Here is a 15,141-nt window from a genome sequence, read left to right as displayed (position 1 = left end):
GGGCTGCTAACCAAAAGGTCAGTAGTTTGAAACCACCAAATGAGGCTTTCTACTCCCATAGAGAGTTACAATCTCGGGAGCCCACAGGGGCAGCTATAGCCTGTTCTGTAGGGTCGTCGTCTCACGTACCTTGGACATGTGGTCAGGAGAGACCACTCCCTGGAGAAGGACATCATGCTTGGTAAAGCAGAGGGGCAGAGAGATAGGAAGAAGGCCCTCAGGCAGGTGCATTGACCACAGTGGCTGCCACAGTGGGTTCAAGGACAGGAAGAGCTGTGAGCACGGCCCAGGACTGAGCATTCTTTCCTTCTGTGGGCAAAGGGTCACTACGGGTCGGAACTTACCAGCAACTTGGTTTGTTGTTGCTTATGAGGTGCAATCCTTCCCGCCCTTCTGGCTACAATTTCTCATGTGGTGTATTATCATTCTGGGCTCTGTGCCAGTGGCTCTGATCTCATTTTGGAAAAAACTCTCGGTTACAATCGAGCGCCTTGGTGACCTAACAACAACGGCAGCAGTCAGTGAGCTTTGTGACTTTTGTTGGAGAAGGGCAGAGGCCAAGGGACCCTGTGGCTGAGAGGCCAAGGGCCAGAGAGTCATCCCTGCCGGCATGGCTCAGAAGAGACCCGGCAGACCAAAGGACTGGATACCTTCGTGTTGGCTGACCCTGACTTGATATAAGCCATTAACTCCCCTGGTAAGCCCCACAATCATGAGTACTGTGTGGCCATTACAACATTATCAAACCTAGCAGACAAATAGCATGTCTGGGATCAGGGATTGGGGGATACAGAGAGAGTTCTCCCAAGTGTCTCCCCCAAATCTATGCCGATATATATGCAAGCAAGGCTGCTTGCTACACATGGTAAAGGACTGTCCACTTGGAGCATTGCAAGCGGATCAGAGGTTATGCTCCCTGGGGATTATCAGCCCTCTAAAGTAGCAGACTGTATGGTCTGTCCCGCCCTAAGTCGGGCCCACTCTCTTCTGATATAGTAGGTTGTTCCCCTGAAGGGAGTCAAGCCCACTCAAGGTGACCAAGGTTAGGCTGCCATATTGAGTCTAGGGTCTGCCCTACTTGTCACATGTGCACCCTAGTCCCTCCCCTTGCTATTACATGTCCACCCCTGGTTCATCCCCTTCCGGTCACGCTTATGCCTATTGTACAGCCCCGTCCTGTGACATGTGTGGCCACCTGTAATCAGGCCCCCTAAGTATATATGGGCCTTGGCCAGAAATAAAGGAGACTCCTCCTTCCCTCTCTGCCTGAGCTGTGCACAGGTGAGATCATGTGCACAGGTGAGGTCATGTGCACAGGTGAGGTTATGGCTGTCCAGGAGGTGAGCATGCTACTAGGAAATGTGTCTGACTCCTTCATTTTACTTTCTCTCTTATCTCTAGCATTCTTTCTGACTTTACTATAATCTTTATATAGTTTAACCGTACAATTGCACTTAGGGGACCCATGGTATAGTTGTGGGGGCTGGTTTCCCCACAAGGGATGGTTGGTGTCAGAAGAAGGCTGGGCAGTGGATGCACGTTTGTGCCCTGCCTCGTTGAAATAGGGACCCCAGAGGAGGTCAGAGAGGGTCCCTAAGCCATTTATTGCACTTACTAGCCAAAGAGATGAAAAGAGACGAGGGCAGATCTTCATTTGGAAAGCTGTAAGAGACACGCATGCTCCAGCTTAAAGTCTAGTAGTGTTTTAGAGCTTCAGTGATGAGCACCCGCTTTGCAGAAAGCTAGGGAGAACGGTGAAAGCCTCGAATCCATTGGAAGGGTCCCTGTGACTCGAGCTTTCATTTAAGTTCTGACCTTTAACCAAGGACGGGAGCAGTCTTGCCCTCAGGCCGAGAGCATTGGAAAGTGGGTCACGTCCACATTCTCATTTAGGGGCTTAACTGGGTGCAGTTCTTCATGGAGCCTGCCCTATTGCATCGTTCTGAGTCATGATTGGAAAGCCTGGGACCACACTTGTGAGCTCTCCCAACATAACGTACGTGTACCAGTCACGGTCAGGTTCCACATCTGTAGCCCCACCTGTGACTGATGTATTGATCTGTCACCAACCACACGCTTTTTTGAGTTTTCTTAGCCCTCCCATGTCCTTTTAAGACCTCGAATCTCTGTTTTAGGGTACAAATGAGAGCCCACATCTGAAATGTAATTGAAGGCGAACATTTATTAAGTCGAAATAGGGCAAAAACAAGATAAAGGCAGAGAGGCAGCATCCGCAGTAGGGAGACCATCTGCACGAGGTCATATGGTGTCCAATAGCTGCCGAGACTCACCACAATGTGCCCGGCATGGCTGTTCTTTTTTTTTAAAAAAACAACAACCAAGAAGTTAATTTAAACAACACGATGATTGACTTGAGAAAACTATCCAGGCTTCATTTCTTTGAGAGTAATTTATGCCTATTTAAGGAGCTTTGGCGTTGTCATGGTTATGCATTGGGCTAGAGGTCTGAATGACATCCTGAAGTACTTGCTCTGTCCCACTGTTCTTGTGCGGATGACTCATGCCACCCGCCAGGTCCATTCAACACATCATATGAAGCACAGTGAGAGATTTGAATGGCCCGTCCCTAATTGCCTGGTTTTATCTATTCCAGAGGGCTTGTCCAGATAACCTACCTACCTACCAACACCACCCCATATGGTAATAAAGGGCAAAAGTCATGGATTAGGAGACCAATCAGGATGCAAGAATAAGGGCCAATGGGAAAGCAGGATAGAGGACGAGCCGAGCCAATTGGGTACTACTAACAGACCCCTATAAAGTCCAATGCCCGATCCCTAGATATCATCAGCTTCCTTAAATCACGAGGTGACCTGCTTTGTGATTGAAGAATACTGGACTTATTAAATCCTTGCTCCGTGCGCTGTCTTACCTCAATGTCTTGTGTGTGTGGCTCCTTCTGTTTCACTTGGGAGAAACGTGGCAGCTTTTCTCCACGGAAGAAAAGCCCAGTCACATCGACTTTCCACACATAACAGGGCTGAGAGCCACGAAGTGGTATCCGAAACCAGTCGGTGCTCAACAAACAGATGGGGCTTTCCACTCCCGCAAACAGTTACAGTCTTGGAAACTCACAGGGGCAGTTCGATCCTATAGGATGTCTGCCCTATAGGCTCTCTGTGAGTTCATATCGACTCGATGGCAGAGTTTGGTGATTTTGTTAAAGACAGGTTACCCCACATGTAACAGCGACGCCCAACAAAGCTATGAAATTGCCCTTGGATTTACAAAGATCAAGGGAAAACATGAAACTTCTTTCATCTAATAAGGTTTGCTAGGATTTTTAAATTTTTTTTCCTGTTTTCATTTTAGTTAAACAGAGCAAAATGACTTATGAATGTGCCACTAAAGAAAAAGGGGGTGTTTTCCACCCCATGTCCACTCCACTTGATGCTGACCCAAACATATTCTTGGCCATTTAGTAAACAACCAAACCAAACACAGGAAAACCCAAAAATCATGCCGTATACCTGTGCACCCTGCACCAGTGACTTGCTGTACAATAAAGGAACGGAAAGAAAAAAATAGAGAAAACTTTTCTGTCACCAGGAACCAGACAGGGGTTTTCTATTGGAGGATGGATTTTTGGTCGGTGGCAACAGAGTTCTGGAGGAAAGGAGCAGGCTCCCTTTCAGAAGACGCCTCCTGTCTGCTGCTGGAACACACCAATGACGTCGTCAGCCTCCAGGTCCAGCTGTGCAGGTGTGTCTGTTTCATTGATTGGCTGCCTGTCAAACCGGCATCTGCTCTGCCTCATGGACAAATGCAGATGCCTCTGATTCTTAAACTACCCCACAGAGTCCTCCTGCCCCACCTTTCAAATGAATCTGTTCGTTGTTCTCAGTCTTGACTCCTTCCTTGGGGTTCTCATTGGCCATTGTGAGTGTTGGGGTCTCCTCAGCTGCCGCTTCACAAAAGATGGCCCTTGTCTGCCTGGAATGAACACATGAGCAGGCCCAGGAGCAGCCCCAGGCACACATGTGCCCAGTCCTACGCCATCCTCACGACTGTGATGTCTGAGTCCATTGTTGCCACTGTGACAAATCCATCTCCTGAGGATCTTCTGTTAGGCAGCTTAGCCTAGGGAACTGGGAAGTCCATTTACGCATGCCCAGGAGAGCCAGCATAGGACAAAGCTGGATTTTCCCGCCGGTGGGCTCGGATGGGCGTTACACCTGGAGCAGTCCACCTGGGCCAGGTGATTGCAATTCAGCCAATGGGATTGACCTGGGATTGTTCACCACGCCTCCCCTGGGAACCCTTGAAAAGGCAGGGACCGTAAGGGAGAGGGCTGGTCTGGTCGTCTTCGTGGGAGGAGAGAGATCCTTGCGTGTCCCGGAGCAGTCTCTGCCAGGCCGCATGGTCAAAGGAATCCTATGGGTGCCGCGTAAAACCTGAAGCTTCTTTTAACTCTCATTAAATTCACTTGGATCACGAGCCCGGCTTCGGGGTGAAATCTTTCTCGCGCGGAGCCAAGGACTGAGGTTGGAATTTAGCCAGGAGAGAGCGACCTAACACTTCTTCTTTGTCACTTCCCGTGAGCATGATGTCCTTTTAGCCTCTCCTCCTCGAGAGCATGTTCAAATAAAGGGAGATTAAGTCTCACCACCCTTGCTTCTGAGAACCATTCCGACTGTTCTTCCAAAACAGACTTGCTTGGGTGTTTGGGGCAGGCCATGGCATTCTCAACATTCTTTGCCAGCACCGTAATTCAAATGCATCAATTCTTCGGTCTTCTTTATTCAATGTCCAACTTTCACATGCATATGAGGCAATTGGAAATATCATGGCCCAGGTCAGAAGCACCTCAGTCCTCAAAGTAAGTCCCTTGTTTTCAATCCTCTGAAAAGGTCTGGTGCACAGATTTACACAATGCAACTCATCTTTTGATCTTGACTGCTGCTCTTGATCCAGCATCGACGGTGGAGCCAAGCAAGACAAAATCTTTGACAACTTCAACCCTTTCTCCATTTATCCTGACGTGACCTATTGGTCCAGTTGTGAGGATTTGGGCTTTCTTTATACTGACTCATCATGCATTCTAACGGCTGAAATCCTTGACCTTCATCAGCGAGTGCTTCAAGGCCTCCTCACTTTCAGCAAGTGAGGTGGTGTCATGTGTCTATCACAGGTTGTTAAGCCTTCTTCCGATCCTGACGGCACCTTGTTCTCCATAGAGACCAGTCTCTGATGATTTTCTCAGCATACAGACTGAATAAATAAGAGGATACAACCCTGATGCGCACCTTTCCTGACATTAAACCGTGCGGTATTCCCTTGTTCTGTTTTCACAACTGCCTTTTGACTCATGTACAGGCTCCACATGAGTACTGTGAAGTGTTCTGGAACTCCAATTCTTCTCAAGGCTCGCCATAATCTTCTGGCACTGTGTGGGATACAGAAAGATTGCTCCCAAGTTGTCTCCCCCAAATTTATGCCAAACCCAAGACGCTGCTTGCTACACATGGTAAATGACTCTACAGTAGGAGGTCAACACAAGTAGGTCAGAGGTTATTCTCCCTCAGGGTTACCAGCTACCTAGAGCAGGGGTCCTCAAACTACTGCCCGCAGGCCAAACATTTATCCTGCTCCCTGGGTGTTTTTTGATATGTGCCAGGCCGCCTGGAAAATGAAGTCCAAGCGCCGTGTCGCCTCAGGCCAGCGCTCCAAGGCCGCCTTTCCTGGCCCCTGGCCCTTTTCCTCCTACGGCATTTCTAAGCCCTAGCCCAGGTTCCAGAGCATCAGAGGCCTGTCTGATGCTGAAGCTCCCAGCCCCTGCGAACGGAAAGGGCCTTGGCTGCCCCACAGCGGGACAGGAGGCTCTGGTCACAGGAGTCCTGGGGCAGGCGGCCCAGGACAGCGATTTTCCAAACATAAAGCATGAAGCTGGGAGCTAAGCCTAGGGCGCCCGCGGAGCCCAGATCCTCCAGGCACTTCCGGCATTGAAATCTGATTTCCGGAAGCCAGGAAGGCGTCCCCATGACAACCGAGGATGGCTCTATGCGCTCCTTGCCTTAGAGCAAGCGAAACAACCCCTATTCACACTGCAGGCCTCTTCTGTGTGGGTGCTAGAGCCAGGAGCTGTTTTCTGGAAAACTCTGGAATGTGCCCCTGGAGGCCCAGGAGCAGAAGGAAGATGCTCCAGACCAGTAACTACAGCCTGGTCCTCTCACTGCAGTTCCTACTGCTGACCTATGACCTCTTTGTCAGTTCCTTCTCGGCGCTCCTCCCAGTAGCTCCCGTCATCCAGCTCGCCCTCTTCATCCCCCAGGACAGGCAATTCTCTTCAGCAGCACCATCGTCTGCCTCATGTTCTTCCACACCTTCATCTTCCAGGCGGGGCTGGTCAACCTCCTGTTCCACAAGTTCAAAGGCGCCATCCTCCTGACAGTGGTGTACTTCACCCCCAGCATCTCCCTTCACATCTCGGTGATGAATTTACCCTGGAAAAACTCCAACCGCTTCGTCTGGACCGATGGCCTGCAGACACCGTGTTTCTGAGACTAGCAGACGTCCTGTACTGTTACTTCTACAAGCAGACGGCTGGGCGCCTGGGGGGTCCGCGCTTCTACCAGGACTCGCTCTGGCTGCCCAGGAGTTCCGGCAAGGTCGAAGGTGACCTCTTCAGATCCCTGGGAGGCGCTCTTCCTTTCATGTGCTGCTCCCATCGGAGGTTGGCCTCCTCGGACCCGTGCAGGCCCATGCGATCAGTATTCCCGAAGGAAAAGCCTCCCCTCTTGCACATTCAAGTGTTCGAGTCCCTCCTGCCTACCTCAGCCCGGTGCCCCACCTTCTCCTGCACCACCCCTTCATCCTCCTCTAAGAACCTCTGACTTCTGGGAGTTCTGTGCCTGTCCTGTAATGTGCGTGGCACAGGAGAACCTCCCGGGTCTGCTTTCCATGCACCATGTCCTCGTGACTGAATGGACCCAGAGGGAGGCTCCTGGGTGCCTGACTTAGATTGGATACCCAAGATACTTCCTCTTCCCCATTTTCTAAATAAGGAATAAATGGATCCCCCCCCCACCAAGACAAAACAAAAACAAAAAAATATGTGCAGTGTGCATAGGAATTTGTTCATAGTTTTTTAAAAAAAATTATAGTCCGGCCCTTCAACAGGTCTGAGGGACAGTGAACTGGCCCCCCATTTAAAAAGTTTGAGGACCCCTGATCTAGAGCAACCAGACTGTATAGTCTGTCCCACCCTCAGTAGGGCCCACTCCCTTCTGATAAGGATAGTGATTATTCCCTTGAAGGAGAGCCCGAAGGAAAGGTCGGGACCACTCAAGGGTGACTAAGGTTAGGCTACTATTGTGAGTCTAGGGTCCGCCCACCATGACACATATGTACCCCTATTCCCTCCCTTCAATATTGCATGTACACCCCTAGGTGACCCCTCCTATTGCTTGTACGGCCTATGTTACAACCCCTTCCTATGACATAGGTCGTTATCTGTAATCAGGGGTCTTGCATGACCCCAAAAATCTGTAAGCTGCTACTCGTAAGGATTTCAGTGGTGAGTTCCTCAGAAGTAGGCCGCCCATTCCTGTTCTGTGTTCCACACATTGCTACAGCTACTGCTTCTATCCACCGAGAGCACACGAGACCGTGTCAGAGGAAGCCAGCCTCCAACACCCGAAGGACAAGTAAACACAATTTATGACGATAATATATGAAGATGATAGCAAAGTCAGAGGGAATAAGAAAGACAGGAGGGAGTAAAATAAGGGAGTCAGACACATTTCACGGTAGCATGCTCACCTCAGCTCCTCTTGATGGACCACGTGGAACTGGGAGAAGAGAGAGCGAACCTTTACTCTCTCGGGATATTTATAGGTAGTCATCAGACATGCACATTCAGTAGTTACATGCGTTACGAGGTGGGTGGCCTCTATATTAAAGTGCCTGAGCTCACAGGTGAGGAAACCTAATACCTGCATGGGGTGAAGGTATGGGGGGGGCGGGGGGTTGGGTGATACATTGAGGACAGAGAACAAAAGGATAATGTCTGCTTCTGTAGGGAGACAGAATCAACCATGGGCTCATTTTAAGGCAGCGTAGCCTTAAAGGGAGAATCTGTGGGAATGATATTTAAAACAGGATAATGTACTTGTACCTTACCTCTAACTTACGCAAGTGGAGGCTTTCCTACCGTGGGATACCAGCTTTCCAGATCCCCACTGTTATACATTAGGGAATATAGTCCTCATCTATTTCCCTCAGTGTTAGCTTCCCACAAGAACGAAGGAAACTGAAATTTCTGAAGAGAAACTTGTTGAGAGGACTGGTCACCTACATGAGTCATGATGGCCTCTATCCTGAGGCCAGAAGAACTCCTGGTGCCTGGTCAGGGCCACCATGGATGGATCCTGAGAGAATGCAAGGAACAACGTGGAACAGACCGCATGGTCTTTACCCAGATTTTTTGGACCAGTTGAAATTGGGGGCTATTGCCCTGATAGGCTCTTTAATCCTCGAACTGAATTGACCCCTTAGGTCTCTGTCCACAATATAAAAGATTGACACCCAAAATAACATTGATATGCAGACCAAAGAAGAACCGGTGCTTTTTCTGGTAGTTACATCATTTAAGGTCAACTTGAAGTTCAGGGGTGGAGTCTAGCCTGTGACTCAGGTCACAGCCGGGTGGTGTCTTCCTGTGGGCATGATCTCCTCATAACAAGGGTCCTGAGAACCTCCCCCCTTTCTCTCTGCTTCACCTTCCTGCTAGCGAGTCTCTCGGAGACCGTCTGGAGAACTGTGGGAACCCTGGAGATGTGTATGCCGCTGTTTGCATCCACTGGCCTGTGATCTTCCTGCATTTTGCATCATTGCTTGTGGTTTTGAGAGTCTGAAGAGGGATTTATAGACTGGTATCGGACTTACAGACTTGATTTGGACTGAGATGGGATGTTTTCTTGCTGTACAATTACTCCTTGATATAAATCTCTTCCCTACACATATATTGAGTGTCTCTGGATATGTTTCACTAGTGGACCAGGCCTAACACGCATTTGAATTACGGTTCTGACAAAGAAGATCGAAAGTACTATGGACTGCTCAAAGACCAAATATCTGTCAGATGTTTGTCTGTCAGTACAGCCAGAATGTTCCTTTGAAGCAAGGATGGGGAGACTTCATCTCATGTACTTCGGACCTGTTGTCAGGAGAGCCCAGTCCCTGAAAAGGGACATCATACTTGGTAAAGTAGAAGGGCAGTAAAAGAGAGGAAGCCCTTTGACAAGAGGGATCGACACGGTGGCTACAGCAGTGGACTCGGACATAAGAACGATGCTGAGGATGGCAAGGGACCGGGTGGCATTTCCTTCTGCTGCACGCACACCTGGTGCCCGTGAGTCAGAATCACCTTGACCGCATCCGGCAGCGGCAACTCTTGGGAGTAGGATGCTCCAAATAAAACAAAAGCCAACAGAACCATATGTATGAGGCCACAAGGTCAACAGTTACTGCAACCCAAGGTGAGAACACGGAACACGACGGCACGACGGAGATCCAATTTAAAACGTGACTCAAGTCGCTGAACAATTTGCATAAACATTGCCAAATGGGAACTTCATTTGCTGACTAAGTTTCACCCCAAACAAAGGAAAATCTTGTTTAAAAAATGGGCCGCAAAGTTAAAAAGAATACACAAGCGTATATGACAAATGCTGGGTGTATGCAAACTCTTCCTTGACGTGTGGTCCCTAAAAACAGCGGGGCTCATGGATCAAGGGAATCAAATGGTCCCATTGGCACAAGGAGGGAATCTAAGTGTGGGAATACCATTCTTGTAAAGGAAAATAAAGAAATTCACATAACTCAGAAACCCCAACTTCATACTCCTTTAGAAAGGATTTCAAGCCTCGCATGCTTTGGCATCAAACGGCTCCACACTTTTTCGGTTGCACTTCCTGGCTCAGCCAGAAGGTGGCGATGGTTTCTCAGTAGAGAAGTCTTCTCTCAACATCCGACTTTGGCTCCGCCCCAGGAATTTCAGCATTCTTTTCTTGATTTAGGAAGTATGCCATTTGAGGATTTATATTGGCATTCCCTTCTTGAGCTTTTAATACATCGAATAAAAGAAACAAACATTAAAATTGTGTGAGGTCATCTGATAATCTCTCTGTGAGAATGGTTGACAAAGAGCCACCTTTCCAACAGGCATTTGTAATAGAAGATTACCATTAAATTCCCAAATGAGGACCTGAGGTGATGGACCAAGACCCTGTTTGACTATTGATGCATGCTGGAATTCTGACGATTTTCACATGTGGTGGTTAGATCGTATGTCGGCTTGTACCTGGCGGAAAGTGTAGGCGTCGAGTCCAACGTGACCCTCTCTTGCCCTTCACCTCCCTGCTGGGATGGACTCTCAGCGTCTGCATCCAAGGGTGGCTCGATGCGGGCTGCTGACCCTGGGAATGGCTTGTACCCGGCCACGGTCCCACGGAACTCTGATCCCCGTGACTCTGCCCCCACTGGCCTGTGATCTCCCTCCTTCCTGCTTCACCTTTCAGCAGCGAGGTAAGTCTGAGGACATCAGACCCATGAACTTGAGCTGGACTGCGCCCGGGCTGCCTTCTTGATCCTCAACCACTGGGCATAACGTTCTTTCTTCTACGTTATATGAGTGCCACTACTGCTTTTGTTTCTAGAGGCAACCTGGCCTCAGACATCATGCCGCTGCGCGTGCATGCTGACGCGGGACAGGAAACCGAGGCATCTGACCTCAGATAGAATGGTTGGAAGGACGCAAAGGCTCAGCATCATCTTTTGCACAGACTCAAACCCCGTTGCTTAGGAATCAACCCCGTCGCTGAAGAAATGGTTTCTTTGAGGTCGTGCTAAGAACGTGGATGCTACAAATCAAGGGGCCAGGAGCTGATGCTTTCCTGACACGCTTTGCTCCTGAAACTCCCCAGGGGATCTTCTGCCCGGGGGTAGATCATTTCTAACGACTTGTTCGCAAATAGACCCACGAGACACATCCCCGAGACCACGTGGTGGTGTCGTTAGGTGCCACAGAGCTGATGCAATTTCGTCGCTGCCCTGTGTACACAGAAGAAAATGATTCCCGGTCCTGCGCGGTCCTACGGTTGTTGCTGTGTTTGAATCGATTGCTGCCGCACTCAGTCGATCCATTTTTTTTTTTTTGCTGCCCCACTATCAAGCATGTCCTTTTCCAGAAACTGGGCTTTCCGGATCACACGTCCTTGCTTCTAAGGAGCCTCTGGCTGTACTTCTTCCAAGGCGCACTTGTCTGTTTTTCTGACCATCCCAGGTACTTCCAATGTGCTCTGCCAGCACTATCACCGCAGCTTTCCTCTGCGTCTGACGTGCCTGAAAACACCATGGTTTGGGTCATGCGCCCTTTAGTCCTCGAAGTGACATCTTTTTCCTTTAGTACTTTATTCATTTTTATTTTATTTTTAATACAGGCATTTTATGCAACAGATTTGTCTAGCACAACATGCATTTTGATGTTCCATGAACATTAATTGTAGATGCAAATAAAAGGACTCCATTTTTCGTGATGCTGCCGACTGGTACATTTATGAGGACTTTTGTGGTCTTGACACTGCGTTGCAGCTCACACTGAAGGCTGCAGTCTTTGAGCTTCAGCAATAGGTGCCTCCAGTTCTTTCGATTTCACAGCAAGAGAGGCTAGGCCATCTGCATATCAAAGCGTGTTAAGGAGCCTTCCTCTACCCGGATGCCTCATTCTTCATCTAGTCCACTTCTCAGATGACTTGCTCAGCAGACAGCTCGAATAGGTATGGCGAGAGGATACAATCCCGATGCGCACCCTTCCCAGTTTTAAATCTGGCAGCATTCCCTCGTTATGTTGGAACAACTGCCTCCTGGTCTGTACAGGCTCCAAAGGAGCGCAACGGAATGTTCTGAAAATCCCATTATTTGAAATGTTATCCAGAGTTTGTTATGATCCACAGTCGGATGCCTCTGCATAGTCAATAAAACACAAGTAAACATCTGGGAAAGATGGCTTGGGAACCATGTCTAGCCTCCCTTAGCTGCACAAAGGTGCAGGTGATTCCAACTACCTATCTGCCCAAAGAAGATTCCTGTGAGGCAGAAGTCAGACACACCTCCAGTCGCCAACTCTTTTACTCTGTTCTGACACCAACCATCTCCCCTGCCAGACTTGCTATTTCTCTGCCAGGTTGATCATCTGTTGCCACGGCCACACAGAATTCAGACAGTACTAAGACTGTGGGGTTTACTAGGGAAGTTAATGGTTTATGTGATCAGGATCAGCAAACATGAAGGATACAGTCCTTTGGTCTACAGTGGCTCTGTTAGGCAGCAGAACAGGGATGGGGTTGTCCCTCCACAGGCCTGAATATTCCCTACAAGAGGTTGGAAGAGAATCAAGCGATCCCGTAGCCAGCCATAAGACTAACCATGCTCCAAATTCAGGGCCCCCAAGCCAGGTGGGCAGCACACCTGGGTGGGCCCAAACTAGGCCAGGTGGGCTTTATTCAGCCAATGGGGTCACTAATACTTTATACTAATACGAATACAGGTGGGCTTTATTCAGCCAATGGGGTCACCAATACTTTCCACTACGCCTCCCAGGCAAAGGCCCCAAATACCGGGACCTGGAGACCTCCCAGGCCTTCTGCTGCGCCCCTGCAGCAGTTTTTCTCTCTGGCCTGGGGCGACCACCTGTGTGGGTGGGGGTGCAGCCCCACAGGGTTGCCTGTGTTCATTGACTGCATAACCTGAAACTTCTTCCGTCCTTTTATAAAAACTCACTTGGATCACAGACCAGGCCTTGACATGAATTCTTTCTTGTGCGAAGCCAAGAAACGAGTTACTAACCACCTGAGTAACCGAACATCGCTTCTCAGGCATGCTGGCAGGGATGACTCTCTGGCCCTTGGCCTTTCAGCCGCGGGGTCCCTTGGCCTCTGCCTTTCTCCAACTCGTGTTACAACACTCCTCCATTGTTGTTAGATGCCATGGAGTTGGTTCTCACCCATAACGACTCTGTGCATAACGCTGGTCCTGTGTCACCTCCACAATTGTTCCAGTGCCTGAGCCCATGGTTGCAGCCAGTGTCCATCCATCTTGTTGAAGGCCCTTCTCTGTTTCGCTGCCCCTTTACTTTACCAAATATGATGTCCTTCGCCAGGGACTGGACTCTCCTGACCACATGTCCAAAGTATGTGAGATGACGTCAGCCATCCTTGCCTGTAAGAAGCATTCTGGAAGTTCTTCCTCCAAGACAGATTTATTTGTTCTTTTGACAGTCAATGCTTTCAATATTCTTTGCCGGCCCCGCAAGTCAAAGGCGTTGATTCTTCTTTGGTCTTCGTTATTCATTGTCCAACTTTCACATGCACAGGAGGCCATTGAAAACACCATGGCTTGGGCGAGGCACACCTAAGTTCTCAAAGTGACATCCTTGCTCTAAGGCAGTGGTTCTCAACCTTCCTCTATGACGTGACCTTTTAATACGGTTCTTCATGTTGTGGTGAACCCCCAGTCATAAAATTATTTTCATTGCTACTTCATAACTGTAATTTTATTACTGTTATGAATTGGGCAACCCTTGTGAAAGGATCATGCGACCCCCAAAGGGGTCGCGACCCACAGGTTGAGAACGACTGAGTACTGGTGTGGCAGATTTACCCAACTCAATGTGTTGTTCGATCTCTTGGCTGCTGCTTTCACAAGCATTCATTGTGGATCCAAGCAAGACAAAAATCCCTGACAACTTCAATCTTTTTGCTATCATGTTGCTTCACATTGGTCCATTTGTGAGGATTTTAGTTTTCTTGACCTTGAGTTGTCATCCACACTGAAGGTTGCAGTCCTTGATGTTCAGCAGCAAGTGCTTTATTCTCCCTACTTTCAGCAAGCAAGGTCAAGACATCTGCGTATTGCAGGTTGTTAAGGAGCCTTTCTCCAGCCCTGATGCTGTGTTTTTCTTGGTTTAATCCTGCTTCTCTCATTTGCTCTGCATACAGAGTGAAGTTCCTTAAGGGCTAGTAAATGCCCAAAGGGTACCCCATTCCAGAAGCTTGCCTCCTGCTGAGAGGCACTCTGCTTTACTTGATTTGTGGCCCGAGAAACCCACTGCTTTGGCTCATGATCCAGGCACAGTGTCACTGCTCTGCCTCAGGGTCTCTGCATGGCTCCTCTGCACTGTCTCAGGGTCTCTGCATGGCTCCTCTGCACTGTCTCATTGTCTCTGCATGGCTCCTCTGCACTGTCTCAGGGTCTCTGCATTTCTCCTCTACACTGTCTCAGGGTCTCTGCATGGCTCCTCTGCGCTGTCTCATGGTCTCAGTGCCGCAGGAGCCGTGGTCCCTGATGCCCCTGCTGCATCCACTACTTCTGGCAGGGATCTTGTGTGAACCCTGCTGGTGGCTTTTCTTCTATCATTTTATTGGGAGCTCTTCCAGATATAACATTCCATAGTTCAATCACACCAAGCATTATTGTACAATTGCTACCACAATCAGTTTCTTTCTTCTTGAACTTCTTGATATCAACTCCCCTTTATCCCCTCCCTCTCCTACCCTTGGCTCTTCTTTCTTTATCGGTTGTGGATTTCTGCCCCTAAGATGGCTTACTCTTATACCCAGCAGAATGACAAAAATGACAAATTCCTGAATTTAGAGTCATCTACATCTTATTTACATACTCTCTCCCAGTGATGTGTGGGAGTTACAAAGACAATAGACAAAAGAGCCCAACCAAGTCATTTTACCTCACAATGACATCCTTCTGGTCTGGTTTCAGCCAAGACTATCTGATCCCAGCAATGATAATCTTCATCATTTCATATCCTTTTCTGAATTTGGCTTGAATTTCTGGCAGCTTCCTGTTGGTGTTCTGTTGCAACCATTTGGGAATTATCTTCAGCAAAATTCTACTTCCATGTAGTATTGCTTGATAATTTCTGCATTATATTGGCTCACTTTTCTTTGGAATAGGCACAGATACGGAGCTCTTCCAGGTGGTTGGCCTTCCAAGTTTCTTGGCATTAACTAATGATTAACTAATCATTAGTTAATTAACTAATGAGTGCTTCCAGGGCTGTATCAGTTTGTTGAAACATTTCAATTGGTATTTGGCTACTTCCCG

At 48.7% G+C, this 15,141-nt stretch overlaps 1 pseudogene; it reads left to right on the top strand.

The window, feature by feature from the left end:
- The first annotated feature begins 6,157 nt into the window (after window positions 1–6,157).
- On the top strand, window positions 6,158–6,854 carry LOC142426181 (transmembrane protein 138-like; annotated as a pseudogene).
- Window positions 6,855–15,141: the final 8,287 nt, after the last annotated feature.

Source organism: Tenrec ecaudatus, chromosome 14, assembly GCF_050624435.1.
Source record: "Tenrec ecaudatus isolate mTenEca1 chromosome 14, mTenEca1.hap1, whole genome shotgun sequence".
NCBI classification, from domain to species: Eukaryota; Metazoa; Chordata; class Mammalia; order Afrosoricida; family Tenrecidae; genus Tenrec; species Tenrec ecaudatus.
This window is presented reverse-complemented; position numbering and strand designations above follow the sequence as displayed.